The sequence below is a fragment of the Tursiops truncatus genome, chromosome 9, assembly GCF_011762595.2.
Source record: "Tursiops truncatus isolate mTurTru1 chromosome 9, mTurTru1.mat.Y, whole genome shotgun sequence".
NCBI lineage: Eukaryota > Metazoa > Chordata > Mammalia > Artiodactyla > Delphinidae > Tursiops > Tursiops truncatus.
This window is the reverse complement of record NC_047042.1, coordinates 18,223,939-18,243,711: the sequence shown is the minus strand read 5'-3', so window position 1 is coordinate 18,243,711 and position 19,773 is coordinate 18,223,939.

The window sequence follows — 19,773 nt, the reverse complement described above, 5'->3', positions numbered from 1 at the left end:
AAGGGATTGGCACGAACACTGTGGCAGCAGACACAGAAGAGAAACAAACGGTTCACTGTGCTAAACGGGGGAGGGGGAGAGAGAAAACAAATCCGGAGGGCTCTCTTCCACCGGCCTTAGCTCCGTTGAGATCCGTTCTTGCTAGACTCTGTCTTAAGAACGATGCAGTTTCAAGGCAAAGGGAAATCGCTAGAGCGGCTATAGAGTAAACCCCGTTTTGCCTGTTTCCCCCCTTTTTAGAGATGTGAATAACGTAAGGTGTTTGGAGTTCTGGAGACCTTGAAGAGAATTAAGTGAGGTGCATTCAACTCTGGGGTGGAGACATCAATACCTAATTGGAAAACAGTCCATTTTTTCCTTTAATCTCCGAGATGGGCAGTAAAAAGTGAAATTTCCCTCTTTTGTCCTTTACAGATTCTAAAAATGGCGGCCCCAGGCTGATGTTGTGGTAATCTAATCAGCTCGGGTCCTCCACACCCCTTGCAGTGCGTTTGTCTGCAGCATATTACAGGCTTATTATGTTTACATGAAAAGGCTGAGCTTTTTTTCTTCCCCAAACCGTTTACAGAGATGTGTTGATTTTACTGCAAATTACAATGCTGTGTCTTAGTTGATTAATTTTATGGCTTTTTCCTGAGAGGCAAATAAAATGACACCACTTTTGAAAAAATAAAAACACTCAGGTGTTTTTAATAGAAATTTCAGTAGTGAGGCCAGGTGCTCTTACATAGTAAAAAAAATTATTTAGGGGCAAATAATAGTTTTTGTTTGGTTTAATCCAAAGCGTCTTTTATTCAATAAGCCAAAGTAAATTAAAATGTTTAGTAAGTGTGTAAGTACAACCTATTTTGTGTGATTAGGCATTTTAGTCTAGAGTGGAACGTTTCCCATCCAACTTTTGACCAATTTTGTGAATTTTGGTTTTTGTAATCTTTCAGATTTTTAGGGAGCTGTACAAACAAGCCTAAACCTGTTACTTCACTGGGTGTGGAGATGCTTGTCCTTCTATTATATTTGGCATCCATTTTTCCCATATATTTAAGCATTCCTGAGGAATTTTGTAACTTGTGTATTTGATAAAGTGGAGCTGCATGCTTTGCTCCCTTACAGTTGTCTTACAGCATTCTGTTATAATTATGTAAGTAAAAAAGTAAGGCTCTAGCTCTTGATATTTTTCCTTCCCAAACATGCCCGTTTATTTACCCATTATGGGATGTGGAATTTAGTCTGTTTTAATAGACTTTAAATAAAAGCCATATCATAACAGGGTTTTGAATCCATTTTATGCTATTTTCAAAATCTTACAGATTGGGGCAGAAAATTAAATGACGTCATTTAACTTTATTTTTTAAAGTGTGAATGATTAGAATTCATCTCTGTAGTGGGAAGTTGATCTTTTTTGGCCTGAAGTAAGCAGTGAGCTAAGAGTGGGCTATTAATGGCATTTAATGACCATTCTGATTGTGGAGCAACTGGAAGATGAGTGCCTTTCAATCCAGTAGTACTTAAAAAGGTTGGAGAGGATACACCCTTTCATGATTCTCTTATTTCATTGTAAATTCTGCTCTAAAATACTTACAGTGGAATAAGAGATTTATGAAGTTCATATATGAATTAGACTGATGAAAAATTTGTAATTTACAAAATAATAGTAGAAGTTACCGGCTTAGGGAGTTTTATCATGGAAGACTGAGCATACAACTTTACTTAGAATCTTTGAAATATTTTATAAGATGAAGTGTTGGTGGGTGGTGGAAAAGTTTGTGTAGGGACTCGGGGTCAGTACTCATTTGTCATATGCTCTGACTGATCATATAATTCAGATCCCTAACTGCTATGTAAAGATTGTACATTTATTTTATAGACTAAGTGGTTAAGATCTGTGGTTCAGAAGGTTGGTACTTTAAACTTACTATCTAATGTAGGTAATTAGTATACTCTTGGGAAAACTTGATTTATATAGCCAGTGGAGGGAACACTGTTTATACACGTTTTTGTTGATCTTGACCTTGATCATGTCTAGACTTATAAGGCATTTGGATTTATTTGGCTTCAAACAAACAATATCAAGTTAGAAATTATAAGAAAAGCTGCCTTCAGTCGTACGAGCTTTCTTCATACTGGCCTGCTTCATTGCTTTGTGGTTTGTTTCTTTTTGTTTGTATTGATATGTTTTTGGTTCCTATAAAGTGAGTCTGGCTTTTTATTTGTTTTTTGTATATTGTACTTTATAAATAACATGGTTGTAAATGTTTGCTTTTTATTCATGTATACCCCAATTGACTATCTATGTTTTGGATTGTCAAGGCAAATTTATTAAAAGGTGAGGCATAATTTTTGTTCCCAGAGAGTTTTGAAACATTTGGTGCCTTGGGGCAAAACTAGTCAAATGGTCTTTGTTCTTAGAATAGCTGAATTTGAGGGATTAGTTGTTTATCTGTTTAAGTGGATTTGTAGAAGATCATAATGTAATTGGAGAGCAAATTTTAGAGACCACATTTTGATCATGCTTCCCTTTTGTTGTCAGTATAAGTTACAGGACCCCTTCGATCTCAATTTAAGTTTAGAACTTTTACAGGACTTCTCATTTCTCTTCAAGTCTTTAGGTCTCTGATAACTCTTCTACAATTTTGCCTCGTCTGTTTTCCTCACTGCTTCCAGCCGGAGAATTTTTACCATATATACCGCAGTAAGCTCTAGGATTTCTTGAATCTAAAAATGAGGAAGTGAGGCAAAAAGCCAATTAATAAGTTAGGAGAAACTCTTCCTCTCAATATATACTGTAGTGGTCTTAGTGAAATTAGAACTTATTAAATTGGTTTCTTATTTCTAAGAATAATATGGCCCATTTTTATGCATCAAACTCTTAAAGAAGGTTATGATTTTATTTTTTAAAATGTATTTTATAAATCCTAACAGCTCTTCTTTTCTGGAAGTTACCACTGGGACTTAAAATGTATACTACCATTGTGTGTTTAAAGTATTGTATAAAATCAACAGGACTTTGAAGAGCTATCAAAAGACTGCTTAAGGAATATTAGTATGGAATCTTCTTAAGAGACATTATGTTTATTTTTTTTAAATATTTTAATAATATATAAAATAGCTTCTATCTCCAAAGGATTCATTCTTAGCAGATAGTAGGTGCCCAATTTTTTGTTCAATTTAAAGCTTTTGTTAAGTGAACACATTTACATCTCAGATATTCAGGGTGATCAGGGACTGTTCCTTGTCACGTGTGAGAATAAATGTTAAATACATGTATTCTGTGAGATTTACTTTTTAATGTTGAATATAGAATTATTTTTACTTTGTGATAAAATTATTTTTTGTGTTGACTGGCAAAATAACAAGACAGATACTATTTGAGATATTGCTGTGTAAATGTTATTCAGTTTGTAGGCTGGGTTTAAAATTGGAGTGGCTTATTATCTCTTTTTTACTGCCTCTTTTATAATAATGTTGGGAGTAGCCTCATTTTTTTCCTTAGTATTTTTTTTTAACATCTTCATTGGGGTATAATTGCTTTACAATGGTGTGTTAGTTTCTGCTTTATAACAAAGTGAATCAGTCATACATATACATATGTTCCCATATCTCTTCCCTCTTGCATCTCCCTCCCTCCCACCCTCCCTATCCCACCCTTTTTCCTTAATATTGAACGAAAAAATATTTTTGTATTACCTAAAAATTTATTTAATATGGAAGAGCAATATTTGTGGTTGAAAATTGTTTTTAGTGCACTAAAGTTTTGAAGTAGACAGTATTTAATGGTAACAGTCTTGCCATTGCAATTTAAGGAAGAGTATTTTGTAAAGAGGTAGGAGTTGACCAAAAGAAATTGTTTTCTGTTATTGTGAGCACTTATGATGAGTGCCACAGTAAAAATCAAATGGTAGTGACTCAGGCTAGGTTAATTAGATCTTACTTGTATCTTTAAGAATATGAGAGGTTTTTATTAACCATTGGTAACCAGAACGCTTTTTACTTAAATCAGAATCAAGAAGATAGTTTTATATTTTACTTGATATGTATTTTTGCTTGATATCAGTTCAGTTCTTGTGGATAGCTCATAAATCAAATTTTATTTTAAATTGTGTAGGAAAGCCATGTTAGTATTGTTAGGTAAATTTTATACCTTTGTTGAAAATCTCATTTGGTTATTTATCAAAACTATTTAAGCTTTTAGGGACGTTGGACATTTTCCATGCAACAGGTCAGTCACAGATGTCTTCTTTGGTGTGTTGCATTAAGATGCCATCAAAACAGACATTGTGCTTTTTAATGAGTAAATAATTTATAATTTAATGAGTAAATAATTACTTGTCAATCATTTTAAATTAAAATACCTATTTTTGCGTTTTAAAACTATCTCAAATGTGAAATCTGGGTTTAAGGAAGGACCTATATACAGGTCAACATGAGATACAAAATGATAAGTACAGCTTTCTTTATACAACTGGAGAAGAGATAATTTTCTACTAACTCTTAGATGATCGAGCAGTTTAGAGTTAATCCAAACGTATAAACATTCTTGGTCCTGAGGTTTATTATTGAGAAAGATAATATTGAGTAATCACACCTGTGTTATAACCAACACGGGTGCACCATTTAAGGTCTGAGCCTGTGGCAGAAGCTAAGTAATATAACAGTGGGATTGAGTTAGTTTTGGTTTGTGGTATTTATAAGATAATTTCAAGTTCACATAATTATGTTATCTAACATTTTATCTGAGACCAGAAAATTAAAAACTTTTTAAAATCTTTTTTGAGTTTTATTTTCAAAAAGTACTTAAAACATTTTTATTTAAAGACTTTAACAAAATTTTCCATGATAAATTAATTTAAACTAAATAAGTTTAAACTTTAGAGCTATATGTTTTCCATTTTTCTCACCGTTTGGTGTAAGAATTAGGTAAAGCCTAGTGTCAAAATGGTTTTTGGCAAAAAGTGAGGAATGTGGTGGAAATTAACCATTATCACTTAAGATACTGTCCGGAAAACACAGGTTTGTTTTTTCAAAAGTTCACATATCAGGAGACTATCTGTGAGAAAGATAAGCCCTTCTAATACTTTTTCTTATATCACAGACTAATAATGAGGTCATAGTTTCTATTTTTGATTTTACAGAGAGACCTCTTGCATTCCTCTTATTTTGTGTGTCATTTAAAGAAAGACAAGTTTCAGGAATTTGAAAACCCATTTCATCTTTAATCATGTGGCAAAAGATGATTAAACATTTTTAAAAAATTAATTCATTTACTTGTTTTTGGTGCGTTGGGTCTTCTTTGTTATGTGTGGGCTTTCTCTACTCTCCATTGCTGTGTGTGCACTTCTCATTGTGGTGGCTTCTCGTTGTGGAGCACGGGCTGTAGGTGTACGTGGGCTCAGTAGTTGTGGCTCGTGGGTTCTAGAGCACAGGCTCAGTAGTTGGGGCAAATGGGCTTAGTTGCTACGCAGCATGTGGGATCTTCCTGGACCAGGGATGGAACCTGTGTACCCTTCTTTGGCAGGCGAATTCTTAACCCCGCCCCACCAGGGGAGTCTCAAGATGGGAAGATACTTTGGTAGCCATAAATTGATGGCCGGGCAGTAGGGTCTGCGGTTGGTCTGATACATAGTAATTCTTCTTGAGAAAGTAAGATTGTTCCTTTTGGAATTATTTGCTTTTCTCTTTAAATGAAGCTGCATAATTGGTTGAATTTGACACAGCTTTATTACATTTTAGCATTAAACCCCTACCTAAACACTATTTTTGAGGCACAGACAAAAGACTAATTTGAGTAGCTGCTGTTTCCCTTGCACCATTTGTTTCTATTTCTCAAAAGCCTACTGTTTTAGGATTTGTTTGGATGCAAGGAACAGAAATCAGCTCCAAGTAGCTAAAGTAAAAGATTTGTTATAAGGCTGTAGGGAAATCTCACAGAACTTATTTGAAAAAGTACAGTTGGGCCTTACAGGAATTGGCAAGGTGTCAGAGAACCAGTATTCTCCATCTTGATCCCTCTAATTAGCTGTGACTGGTTAAGGAGATGGTAGTGGGGTGAGTATTTAAGGTATGAGTGTGTGTGTGGGGCGGGGGGGGGAGTAGTTTCCTTGTATGGAGACCAAAAGAAAAACACCTCTAATTCATCTGAAAATAATTGCCTTTTTCCCACAGATACTCAGATATACCTTGGAGGGCCTCTAAAACTAAATAATTAATATCAAATGATGATCCTATTTTTTAGCTTAAAAATGCAAATATGGTATATATATATATATATATATATATATATATAAAAATATATATGAATGTTGACCAGTGTTTCCAAAAAAACGGGTTTTTTTTAGGTGTTAATTTTTTATTTTGTAATAATTTCAAACTTCCAGACAAGTTTCATGAATGGTATAAACTTGCCTTATATCCTTCACCCAGATCCCCTGATTTTTAACATTTTGTCACTACATACTGTTCTCTCTGTACGTATAAAAAAAAAATTCTGAACCATTTGAGAGTATATTGCATACATCATGCCCTCTTAGAGCCCTTAATACTTAAGTATGCATTTCCTAAGAACAAGCATCTTTTCTTAGGTAACCAGAGTGGTTAAATTCAGGAAATATAGCATGCGTGTAATACTTTTCTCTAGATTATTGTCCATATTCCATTTTCATCGGTTGTCCCAGTTATGCCCTTTATTAGTATATTTTTCTGGTACAGTAGCTAATCCAGGATCGTAGATTGCATTTAGTTCTTAGGTCTCTTTAGTTTCCTGTAGTCTGAAAGAGAGTTCCTCAGTCTTTTGTCATAACATTGGTAGGCTAGATATTTATTCAGTTCCTCTCAATTTGGGTTTGTCTAAGTTTTCTTCATAATTAAACTCAGATTTTACACTTTGGGCTGGAACACTAGATAAGTAATATGTGTTTTTCTCTCATCTGGAGGCACTTGATGTTTGCCCACTACCAGTATGTTCGTTTTGATTGCTTGGTAAAGGTATTGAGGAGTTTCTCCATTGTATAGTTACTGTTTCTCATTTTGCCATTATTAAGTAATTTGTGGGGAGATATTTTGAAATTGTGTAAATATCCTGTTCCTCATGAGACTTTCCTCTCTTAGATTTAGTGTCTATTGATGATTCTTACCTGAATAAGTTTTTACTATGGTAACTGCACATTTACCAAGGTTTTTAGCAGCGGTTTGTTTCTGGGTAATTGGTATTGTGGGAGTTTCTTTTTCCATTTTGGTTTTTCTGTAACGCATATAGGTTGCTTTTGTAATCACAACCAATAAATGAATTTTAAGGAAAAAAAGTGTAGATAATTTAGATAGTATCAATAGTATTCCTGCACGGTTTTCCACACAAATGGGATTTAAAATAGTTTCTTGAATCTAGCCTAATTTGAAATTCAGAACACAGAAATTAAGTACTTAGATTGTTAAAAAAATTTTTAAATGATGTAGTTCCAATTCCTCATTCAGTTTTTAGAATTATTGCTAAATGAGCCTTTAACAGTTGTTTAGGTTTATGATTTGTTACTAATGCTAGCAGTTTGATTTCTAACACAAGGCTAAAAATACATATTTTAATTGTGGTGCTATTTCCCTTCTTCCATTAAAAAAATTCTTTAAGTAATTTTTTTAAAGTTAAAATATTTTTTCCTGAAATCATTGAGACAGGTTCTTTTTTCCCATATACACAAGTCAATGCTTTTTAAAAAGGGGTTGGTAAGCTGGTAATACAGCAGAGCATCAAACATCTATAACCCTTAGGTCAAAGCAGTGTATGATTTTTGGAACCTTGTAATGAAAGAAATACATACTCATTGTAAAGAAGTTCAGAAGAACAAGAAAGGGACAAGAAACAAAACACATATTCAGACTTTAATTACATTGTGATGACACTTTTATCAATTTGGCATATTTCCTTTCATTGATAGCAAAATATTGGTAGTGAATTTGGATGATAATTTGAATGTTATACTGATTCAGGTCCTGGGTAACATATTGAATGAAAATTATTAATTTAATTTCTTGGGAAATTTTCAGAGGGACTGGTAGAAGAAAAGTGTTGTGAATACTTAGAGAGTGGAGATTTTATTCTGTAAAACTTAAATTCCCTTCTGAGAAAAATTAAGATGATCATATTTGAGAATAGTGAGGATTAACAAGATGATACAGTGGATTTGTAGCATTCTACAGGTGCTTTGTTGACTTAAAACTCATTTGAATCAACTGTATCCAACTGTATCTTAAGAGAAGGAAAGTTCAATTTGTAGCATTACCAAATCTTAGCCCGTTGTTTTAAAAAAGTATAGAGGGAAAGGTGCAAAAACAAGTCCCATGATGAATTAGAGGATTTTCTTTTAGGCCCAGACCCCCAATCTGGACATGTAAAGTAGCACCCTATTGACTAAAGTTAAGAAACTAGAGTTATAATTGACTTGTGAGATCTTTTGTTTAAATATTCTTATTGTGGCCCAGGGACCACATGTATCATTTACATGGAGTGCTTATTAAAATGAACATTCTTGGGCCCCATTCCAGACCTACATAATCACATCTGGAGGGGCCTTGAATTTGCATTTGAGTACTAGTCTCAGCTGATTTTTACACTATTTTAGCTCTTTTATATTACAGGTAGACTCAGCCCCAGGGAGGTTAAATAATTTTCCCAAGATCATATTAGATTATGGTTGATCAAGAATTAAAATTTAGATCCTGATGCTTGGTGCTTTATACTTTTCCATGCTGAAACCATGCTGACTCTTCTCTTGAGAAGCCAGGCATCTGGATTCTCTAAATGAGGAAATACTGGTCTTTGTGCAGTGTCATGTGTCAGACTCTATATTTTGTGCTTTTCTGTATCCCAATTCAAGATGATCTCTTGGTTTCTAGAAGAGTCTTGGATTGGAATTATAGCAGTACCAATTGGGATCAAGTTGTGGTGAGTCTTGAATGCCAGGATAAAAGAGTGGCTTTTATGGAAGAGCCACTGAAAAATTACCCTTGGGGAGTGATATATTAGGACATGCTTATTTGCTCCTTAAAATTGTCAAGATTATGAAGGTAATTAATATATGCTTATTAAAAGAACTCAGTACTTCTTTAGAGGCAGTATTGCAGAGGGGTGAAGAGTAGAAACTCTCGAACCACGCTGCTTTAATTTGACTGCATTCAAACTAAGTTGTACTCCTATGTGACCTTGGGCAAGTTACTTACCTGTGCCTTAGGTTCTTGATCTGCAAAATGAACATAATAATAGAGCCTATCTTATAGAGTCTTTTTTATTAATTGGAATATAGTTGATATAGAGTTGTTTTGAAATTCTATGAGTTAATACGTATAAAATCTTGGTAAGCTCTATAAGTTGTTGCTGCTATAGTTGTTTCAGGAAAAAAGTGAGTCTCTGACTCCCATCCTTAGCTTCTCTCTTATGCTGAGGTGATGACTGTTTCTAATTTCTGTATTTTTCTTTTGGTGTTTTATGTAGATGCTGTAGAAGCTTCTTTAACCTTCATTTAACCAACCTTCAGGATTAATATTCCTTCTGTAAAAACTACGGATGCCCATTACATGTTGAATGATGTAAATAAACTACTCTGTGCTGCTGCCACTAGTTGAGTTGAATGTTCACAATAGTCATGTTTGTTCCCAAATTGGCTAATCCCATTGTACTTGTCTCGTGTTTATATTAGTTAGGTATTACATAAAACACAGATAAGTGAATGTGAAGAGAGAGTTGTTTAAATGAAAACTAAGTTAAATGCTTTGGAAAACTTGATAAAGGCAAATTAATTGCTGAAGAAAATTGTCAAGTTAGGTATTGGTAAGGCAACTAAAAGATTATGGGGGGGCTTCCCTGGTGGCGCAGTGGTCGAGAGTCCGCCTGCCAATGGAGGGGACACCGGTTCGTGCCCCGGTCCGGGAAGATCCCACATGTCGCGAAGCGGCTGGGCCCGTGAGCCATGGCCGCTGAGCCTGCGCGTCCGGAGCCTGTGCTCCGCAACGGGAGAGGCCACAACAGTGAGAGGCCCGCGTACCGCAAAAAAAAAAAAAAGATTATGGGGAAAAATAAGAAAAAATCTAGAAGGAAGTCTACATTCACACGGCTGCACAAGTGTCTAGGTGATTTCTTACCTTGGAATAATCTAAAACCAAAAACCATAGGTAATACATTATAGATATGGTTTCTACAAGAACGAGAACCCAGAATACGAATTAGGGGAGCCATATTCAAAAAATATTTCGGCTTGACACCAAAATATTGATGAATGATATTATAAATTAAAAATACAGTCTTTATAATAATATATATTTATATATAATTTTTTTGTGATTCTCCATGTTAAATGACTGACTTTGATGAACTCAAACTTCTAGTCCCTATTTTTTGTATATAAATCCTGATTTCAATGTTTAATCCAAAACAGGATGGATCTTAACTGCATTCTGTAACTTTCTTTTTTCATTTAGTATCTTGTAGATTTAAAAATGTTCTTTCAAAATTAGACTCAGGTTTGTCCAATGGGGTTTATATGACCCTACCTAGATGAAATGACAGATTTCATTTGTCTCTAGAATTTAACAGATACATTGATATGTTAAGATCCAATAGCCTTTGTTACCTTGTGAGATTTAAATTGTACTCTTCTTTAGGACCTTTCTAACTCTGATAGTATTATATATTAGATTCATTTAGTGGCAGATAGTTGAATGCCCTCTATGTGGAAGCATCATGGTAGCTACTAATTTTGGCTTGCTGATCTTGCACATATTTCCTAAGGGAAATAGCTGATGATTGTGTTGTCCAATATACCTGGGATCAGTTTGTTTCATTTTCAAATTTCAGCCTGTAATTGTTTGGTATGTTGTAACCTAGTTGCTCTATGTTAGTAGTAACTTTTTAGTTATACATTAATGTAGTAACTGCATGATTTTTTAATTTCGTGTTAAAACTGGCAGATTTTATGGATGTGGTGTGGTTGTGCCAAAACACGAAAGTTCTTTTGTTGTGTATTTACTTTGAGAGTATCTGAGAAGCTGTGATATTTATCATTTAAATTTAATCTAGAGTCATGGTGGAGATTTCGGAAGACATTCTGCTGGTATAGCCTAAACTATCACTTAGAAGTAGTTTCAGTTTTATGCTTCTTATAGATTGAAGTAAGTTGTTCATTATGGATTTGGGCAAAAGTATTTCTAATTCGGTCCCTGATTTCACACAGCAACTTCCTTCTTCATGTTCAAATGACTTTTATAAGAGTGGCTGGTCAGCTTAGTACATGTGGATTATTTTTCATTTAATCTCTTCACATAAAGGTCTTTACAATGAAGTTTGAAAGTGAAAGTGGGTGCAGCCTGTCTTATAGCAAATATACTGGCCACTATAGAACTCGTTGTATCTACCAACTTCATTCTTGACATTTTATTTTTTTCTTTATTGTAAAATTTCTCAGTGATTATATGCCTCTAAAAGCTTTTCTAATAGAGACTTAGATCTGTTAGTGCCATAATTCATTTTTGAGTAAGATGCATAGACTTTTTCTCTAAGTTTCAACTCTCTAGTAGTAATACACCAGTCCTCCATTTCTAGGTTTTGGTTTTTGTTTTCATATTAACATATGAAGAGGGGGAAGCTGATCTTTGAATACTGTAAGCCCTGGGATCAAAGGACTGGGAAAAATTCCATAAAAGTAAACGGTTTAAACATGGAAAGTATTTTTCCTTTTTTTATTCATTTTGGTCTCTTGCTGACTTTGTAGGTTGTTAGATACTTAGAAATTAAAGTACTCTTATTTTAGACTTAAGATCTGATAGTAAATTTTTAAATGTATTTATTTATTTATTATTTATTTATTTTTTGGCTGTGTTGTGTCTTTGTTGCTGCGCATGGACTTTCTCCAGTTGCGCCGAGTGGGGGCTACTCTTTGTTGCGGTGCGTGGGCTTCCCATTGCAGTGACTTCGCTTGTTGTGGAGCACGGGCTTCAGTAGTTGTGGCTCGCGGGCTCTAGAACGCAGACTCAGTAGTTGTGGCACATTGGCTTAGTTACTCTGCAGCACGTGGGATCTTCCCGGACCAGGGCTTGAACCCATGTCCCCTTCATTGGCAGGTGGATTCTTAACCACTGCGCCACCAGGGAAGCCCAAAAGTAAATATTTTAAACAGATATATTCTTTAACCATTTGTTCTTTCACGTGTTCTTTCACCATTTGTATGTCCTTGGTAGCCAACGATATTTTGACTGGAATTGATTAAATTATCTTTGGATTGGAAAATATAAACTTCATAGCTTTAATTCTAAGAGGCACAACACTGACATCCATAAATGAGTATCTACAGTGTATTTACATATCTTATTTTCTCTGCACAGCAACTCTGCAGGTAGATCTTTTACCCATTTTTCTTGAGAAGCCTAGAGAGACTGAGGGTCACATAGCTAAAGAGTGACTGATCAAGAATTTTAATTCAAGTCATTTGAAAATCATCATAGCTTTCCACTGATCCTTAAAAAGGACTAGTTCTTGGCAAGGTAATGAGAATACACAAATTTCTAATCCAAGGCAGTTACTTAAGAAAACTATTCTAAGATACCCTTGATTATATTAGATTGTCATAGCTCATTTGAGGTGTCTTAAGGACAACTTAATTTTCTCCCATCCTGAGGGTTGTCTTTTTGCCTTGTTTATGGTTTCCTTTGCTGTGCAAAAGCTTATAAGTTTCATTAGGTCCCATTTGTTTATTTTTGGTTTTGTTTTCATTACTCTAGAAGGAAGGGCAGCTTAATTTTGTTCACTGCTCATTCCCCAGCACTTAGAACAGTATCTAGGGAATAGTATATGCGCAATAAGTATGTTAAATGAATGAATTTGAATTCATTATATTTTGAAAGAATAGTTGCCATAGTCTGGGGGGAGAAATGCTGAACACTCAAGATTTCTTCCATTGTTTGGAGACAAAGTACTCAGAACTTGATAGTGATAAGCTGGAAGAGTTGTTGATTGTTGGAAATTATTCAGATGATGAAGATCGTGGTGTGGGCCACAGAAATTGAGGAAGAGTGAATCTGAAACACTGGGGAGGCACAGAAGACTGGGTGAGCAAATGTAATAGACTAGAGAAAAGAACGATTAAAAAGAGCACTGGGAGAAAAGGGTACTAATAAAAAATGGAATGGAAGAAGATGTGTGAAAAAGATTCAGTTTGATTTTTGTAGTGATGGCAGGTATTTGAATAGATATATATCTTGTAGATGGCTAGGAATAGGAAATCAGGAATTAATGGTTATATCCAAGATTCGTGGAGACTAATAATGGGGAGGATTGAGCCTTAAAGGACAACCAGATTTTAGAGTAATAAGGGAGAAGGAAGCAATTAAAAAAAGGTTCCAAAAGGAAATCAGTCACTAACATTCTTTAATGGCAGATTTTTTTGTTTTGTTTTTAAGGTATGTTCACGTTCATCTAAAAGGAGAGGAGAGGATTAAATGTGTTAAAGAAAGTGTGGTTTAAGCAAGAATAACTTAGGTGGTATCTTAGCCACTATGTTCCAAGCTTTGAGAGCTAATATATAAATATTTCAGTTCTTGCTATAGAGTGAAGTAGATGATCTATTTGTGGAAGCTGTATATCTAACATTTGTTTTCAAAAAGTGTGTCAAAATATAAACCAGTGGTTAAAAAAATGTAACTAATATATTCTTTGGGAAGTTAAGAAGGGAAGAGATTAGTGTATAAGAGGCCTTATAGCTGTAACAGTCTTTTGAGTTAATGTAGTCAAATTTCTGTTTGCAGATAAGGAAACAGTGCTCAGGAGGTTGATCTGCTGGAGATCTCAAAGCTAGTTTTGTGGCAGAGATGTCAAAGTTGGGAAGTTGAGGCTTCAAGGAAGTGCTGGTACTTGAACAATCCTCGAAGGTTTAATAAGATTTTTATTTATAGAGTGGGATGGATATAAAAAGAGGAAAATGACTTTTGAAAACTTGAAGGAGAATGAACAAGGATATGCCAACAATCACAAAAAGACTGACATAATCAGTGGATTTATATATTGGGATATTAGTATGGAACAGGGTAACCTGATAATGCCAAGATTAGGAATCTGTTATTACTGTGAGCTATTATGCTTTTTTTTTTTTTTTTTTTTTTTGCAGTACGCGGGCCTCTCACTGTTGTGGCCTCTCCCTTTGCGGAGCACAGGCTCCGGACGCGCAGGCTCAGCGGCCATGGCTCACAGGCCCAGCCACTCAGCGGCATGTGGGATCTTCCCGGACCGGGCCACGAACCCGTGTCCCCTGCTTTGTCAGGCGGACTCTCAACCACTGCGCCACCAGGGAAGCCTGCTATTATGCTTTTTTGAAGAGGGCAAAATTAGGAAACTAGTGGGCTTTGAAGTATATTCAGTGTTTCAGCAAGTGTTCTAAAATAGAGCACTGGAGCAAATGTCTTTCTTCTTCTTTTTTTTTTTTTTTAAGACATCCAGGCCACATCCCAGACGTACTTAATCAGAATCTCTAGGGTGAGACCTATGAATCTGTTATTTTCAGCCCCTAACCCCAGGTATATTAAAAGTGGCATTTTGTGGATCTATGTTTGAGAACCACTGGTTTAAAGGTCAAGTCAGAATAGGGCAAGAGACTACTTAGAAACTTATTCTGGTAGCCTAGGTCTGAGGTAAGAAAATATAGACAGTAGGATCAGAAAGATTTGTTTAAATCCTATTAATTAATTAGGTTTGATGCACATTGTTTTTCTATAGGGAAATGAGAGGATTCAAGGTTCAGACTAAAAGAAATGATTAAAATAGTGATAGAAGGAATACTTAGTTCATCCTGAAGAGTGAGGACATTATTTTGCTTGAGATTAGAATCAAGAATGAGAGAATAAAATTATTGCCAAGTTTGTTTCAGTCAAAAAGTATGCCCTTTCCTGGTGACATACTTATTTGAAGGCTAAAAAGGCAAGGATGAACCAGCTTGATTGTATAGGTTGAGTGACTAAAAGATAAATGCAGGATTTTTATTGTTGATTTTGTTTGATTTTTAACTACAATGTTTTAACACTACTTTTTGGAAGACTGTGTTTTTGTTTGTTTGTTTTTGTTTTTTGCTTTTGGACAAGAGAATTCACCAGTGCGATAAGGTTTTTATGTCACATGTTGAGTCAGTAAGTATTTTCTTTTAGCCAATGATTTTCAAACTATTCTCCAGGAATTCTTAGGTTTTTAATGGAACTTAACTGGTAGGTGGGAGGATGTTCAGGCAGGGACATTCCCTTGCCACCTTCTCTAACTGCAGACATAGCAAATAATGAAGTAAAAAAAGCAAATAATGGGCCTACTGTGCCCATTAGCAAATATCATTAATCACTGGGGCCACCTCCCGTTTGTATCTGGCTGTAGCCTCCTTAACACAACATTTAAAGTTGACACTAGCAATCACTGGGAAAAGCATAGGAGATTAAAACGTTTTTTAAATCCTAGAATAAAAATAGATGATTAGATTTTTGTGTAAGATTTTATTTGTAGGAAAGTTTCTATCAATAGTCAAAGTTTGAAGGCCACAATTTTAATGTCACTTTTAAAAGTTTTAATTTTGAGGCAATTGTAAGAAATAAATAGAGAGAAATTCTGTATCCTTTCCCTGGTTTCCCTCAGTGGTAACATCTTGCAAAACTGTAGCACAATATGACCACAATATTGACATTGATTCAGTTCACCCATTATGTTCAGATTTCCCCAGGTTTACTTGTGTGTGTGTTGTGTGTATATAGTTCTTTTCATTTTTATCATATGTAGGTTCGTATCTCCACCACCACAGTTAAGATACAGAACAGTTCCATCACCACAAGGATCCCTGGTGTTGCACTCTTACTACCACACTATTCTCTGTTTCTATAATTTGTCATTCAAGAATGTTAGATAAATGAAATTATACAGTATGTGTGACATTTTTGAGATTGGCTTTGTTTCACTCAGTACAGTTTCCTTGAGATTCATCCAAGGTGTTGCATGTATCTGTAGTTCATTCCTTTATAATGCTAAGTAGTGTTCCACTTAATGTTATTTTCTCACTTAGTTAGCTACCCCATAGAACATGCAGCTTCAGACTTTTCCTTTTAAATCTACAGAACATATTGTCTCTCATTTTCTTTTGTTAACTTCCCTGACTCTGTTTTCTTTTATTATCTCAGTTCCCAACTCTGTTAGGACTGTTGGGAGCACAGTTTAAAAATTGCTCATGTAGACAGCAATTTTGTTTGTTTTTTTTTAACTAAAGGAAGGTTTAGAACCCACTGAAGTTATGTGGTGTTATGCTTTACAGTACTCATTACTTTTGTACATAAAAGTAAGATTTTAAGGAATTGGGAAGGTGAAATTCTTAAATTTGAAGATTCTTTTTCTTCTGTGCTTGTGTATCAAGCAGTACATTCTACGACATATAGTCGTGGGCCACATGGCAAGTAGAAAGTGGGAATAGGTAACTGTTTAGAATGAAATCACTTTTGTTACTTACATAGTCGGGTATGAACAAAGACTGAACTCATTCTAAAAATAGTTTGTGTGTGTAGGAAACAGAAATTGTACATTTGCACCCGGAGGCTAACCAGTTACCAATCACTGAATTGCTTCAAAGGCTGCATTTTATTAGATTTTACACCAGAGGTTAGTGACCTCCAACACTTTAGGGAATGATGAATACTGTTTTAAAATAATGACGTGGTACATTAAAAAACTGGTTAGTATTGAAATTAATTATTTTAATTCAAGGTTGTTTTGGGGTGGTAATGGAGGAGTGTACCAGTACTTTGACAGGTTGAAGAATTGGTGTTCAGCATAGCTTCCCCAAACCCTGTTAGAGTGGTACCCCATTATTTGATGCCAAACAGTTCAGAATATCATATTCACCATCAACATTTCTCATCATTATGGTACATTTGTTAAATTCTATGAATCAACATTGGCACATCATTATCAACCAAAATTTACACTAAGCCTCACTCTTTGTATTCATTTTTTTTTAAGGTTGTACTTCTTGATACTTTATTTTGATTACAATATCAAATCTCTAGTGAGCTGAAGATAAGGTAAACTGGGTTGCAAGGTAAGCCAGTGTGAAGTAATGCCAAATACTGGCTGATTTGGGAAAATGCTTCATTCTTAACTGTATAGGGTGGTTTAGTGCTTGTTGGGTAGTATCATGAGGGTTGGCATTGGCTTATTCTTTAAAGAATTTACTCTTACTAGAGCCAGTCTTGTTTTGACAAAAATTCTGTAAAAAGGATTTCAAGGGCCTGATGCCCTAGTTATTTTAACCATTACTTTGTTTTTATTTTAAGAAAATAATCGAAACAGTATGTTTAGAGTTTATAATAAAGAGGTTTGGCTGTTGGCCTATTTTTTTTTTTTCCCTTCTTCTTTTTTTGGCCATACCACACAGCATGCGGAATCTTAGTTCCCCCACCTGGGATCAAAGCCGGGCCCCCTGCAGTGGAAGCGTGGAGTCTTAGTGGATGGACTGCCAGGGAAGTCCCTGGCTGTTGCCTTTTTAAGTGAAGCTACTTCTGTCACCTTCTCTGATTTGCAGTCCAACACAGAAGCATCCTTTCTCCTTTACTGACAAGAATGGATTCTAGAATAGATCAGAAATTCTTAATAGTTTACTTGACTTTTACAAGTATAATAGCTGAGAATTGTTCTCCAATACTTTTTTTTTCTTTTCTGTTACAGTTTATTACGGAATATTCAATATAGTTCCCTGTGCTATACAGTAGGATCTTGTTGTTTATCTATTTTATATATAGTAGTTGGTGTCTGCTAATCCCAAACTCCTAATTTATTCCTCCCCAGCCCCCTTTCCCTTTGGTAACCATAAATTTGTTTTTTATGTCTGTGAGTCTGTTTCTGTTTTGTAAATAAGTTCATTTGTATCATGTTTTAGATTCCAGTGATGTCATAAGTGATACCATATGGTCCAATACTCATCTTTTTAAGGACTTTTCCTCAATATTTAATTCCCAGAAATGTTATCTGGTTATCATAGCTAATACTTAACTGAGTGGCACACAGATTCCTTGAAACAATTCAGAAATATGTTTTATGATTATTCCTATTTACAGATGAGGAACTAAGGCTTCAAGAGAATAAGTAACCGTTATTAATAGGTGGCAGAGTGTTAGAACTGAAGCATTGCTATTTTGATATTGAATTTAGTACTAGTGGTTGGAATTGTACTAAAATATGATATGGTGAAACTGTGGAACTCTCGTGTAGAGCCAGAAACTGTGTGTTTTGAACATTGAATTTCATATATAGGTTTCCATTTTTCATGTAGGTCCATCAACATTAATCTTGACTACCAGAAGAAAGATTTTTTTAAATAGAGACTTTATTTGCTATAAAAGATTATAGTGGGCTTCCCTGGTGGCACAGTGGTTGAGAGTCCGCCTGCCGATGCAGGGGACACAGGTTCGTGCCCAGGTCTGGGAAGATCCCACATGCCGCGGAGCAGCTGGGCCCGTGAACCATGGCCGCTGAGCCTGCGCGTCCGGAGCCCGTGCTCCACAATGGGAGAGGCCACAACAGTGAGAGGCCCAAGTACCGAAAAAAAGAAAAAAAAAAAAAGATTATAGTGTAAGTTGAATTGGTGAAATTCTTTATCTCTAGGAATGAAATGGTTATCAAAGGGATACTCAAGTTAAAATTCAACTGGTTAGGGCTTCCCTGGTGGCGCAGTGGTTGAGAGTCCACCTGCCGATGCAGGGGACATGGATTCTTGCCCCGGTCCGGGAAGATCCGGAGCGGCTGGGCCCGTGAGCCATGGCCGCTGAGCCTGCGCGTCTGGAGCCTCTGCTCCCCAGCGGGAGAGGCCACAACAGTGACAGGCTCGCGTACCACAAAAAAAAAAAAAAAAAAAAATTCAACTGGTTAGATAGGTGGTCTTTGCTTAACAAATAGTTCTATATAAGGAATTGAGTATACTTATGTATACATTAGTAATCTCAAATTTGGAGCCTGGTTCCCTTAACTTCTGGGTTGCTTTCAATTCACTAGCAAGGCATCTGTTTGTTCCTGAAAAATGATAGGGAATTTAAATATTTTTATCCTTTGAGTATGTGCTTTGCACTGTCCCTGAAATATTTTAAATGCAAATTTTAGACTTTGAGCCCATGCATCTTTACTTACTTTGTAGTGTTTTAATGCATTGCTGTGGAATGCATGTAGGTTTATTAAGTAGATTAGGTTTCGGGGAGGAGCAAAGTAGGTTTTGTTACTGTTGTTTCATTTAGTGTGCCAGAGTGAATGCAGTCCATATGTTCTGCAGTGAAACAGTTATGTAGTTATTTAATTTGTCCTCTTTTTGAGAGAGGCAGTTGTCAGTTTTTCCCCCTTAACTGTAAATTCTGGATTTTATTTTATTTATTTTACCAACCATCTGGCAAATTTTAATTTCAGGGAAACTACTGTGTAGGTTCTGGAATCAGACTGTTAGGGTTCAAAACTTGATTCTTCTATTTATTAGCTATGGGACTTTGGAAAAGTTTAACTTCTCTGCCTTATCTGTAAAATGGGGTAATAAATGTACCTATGCCATAGGCTCATTGTGAGGATTAAACATTGTAAGCAGTATTTATCATCATTATTATTATAACCTCTATTTGGGGACGTTTGAGTATCAGGTAAGTGCTTATAGAGCACTGGCTAATACTAACATTAACCCAGTTAGAGAAATACATAGTTCATTCTATTATTCTTTTTAGAATCTGATATTTATCTGTCATTTTGATTATCAG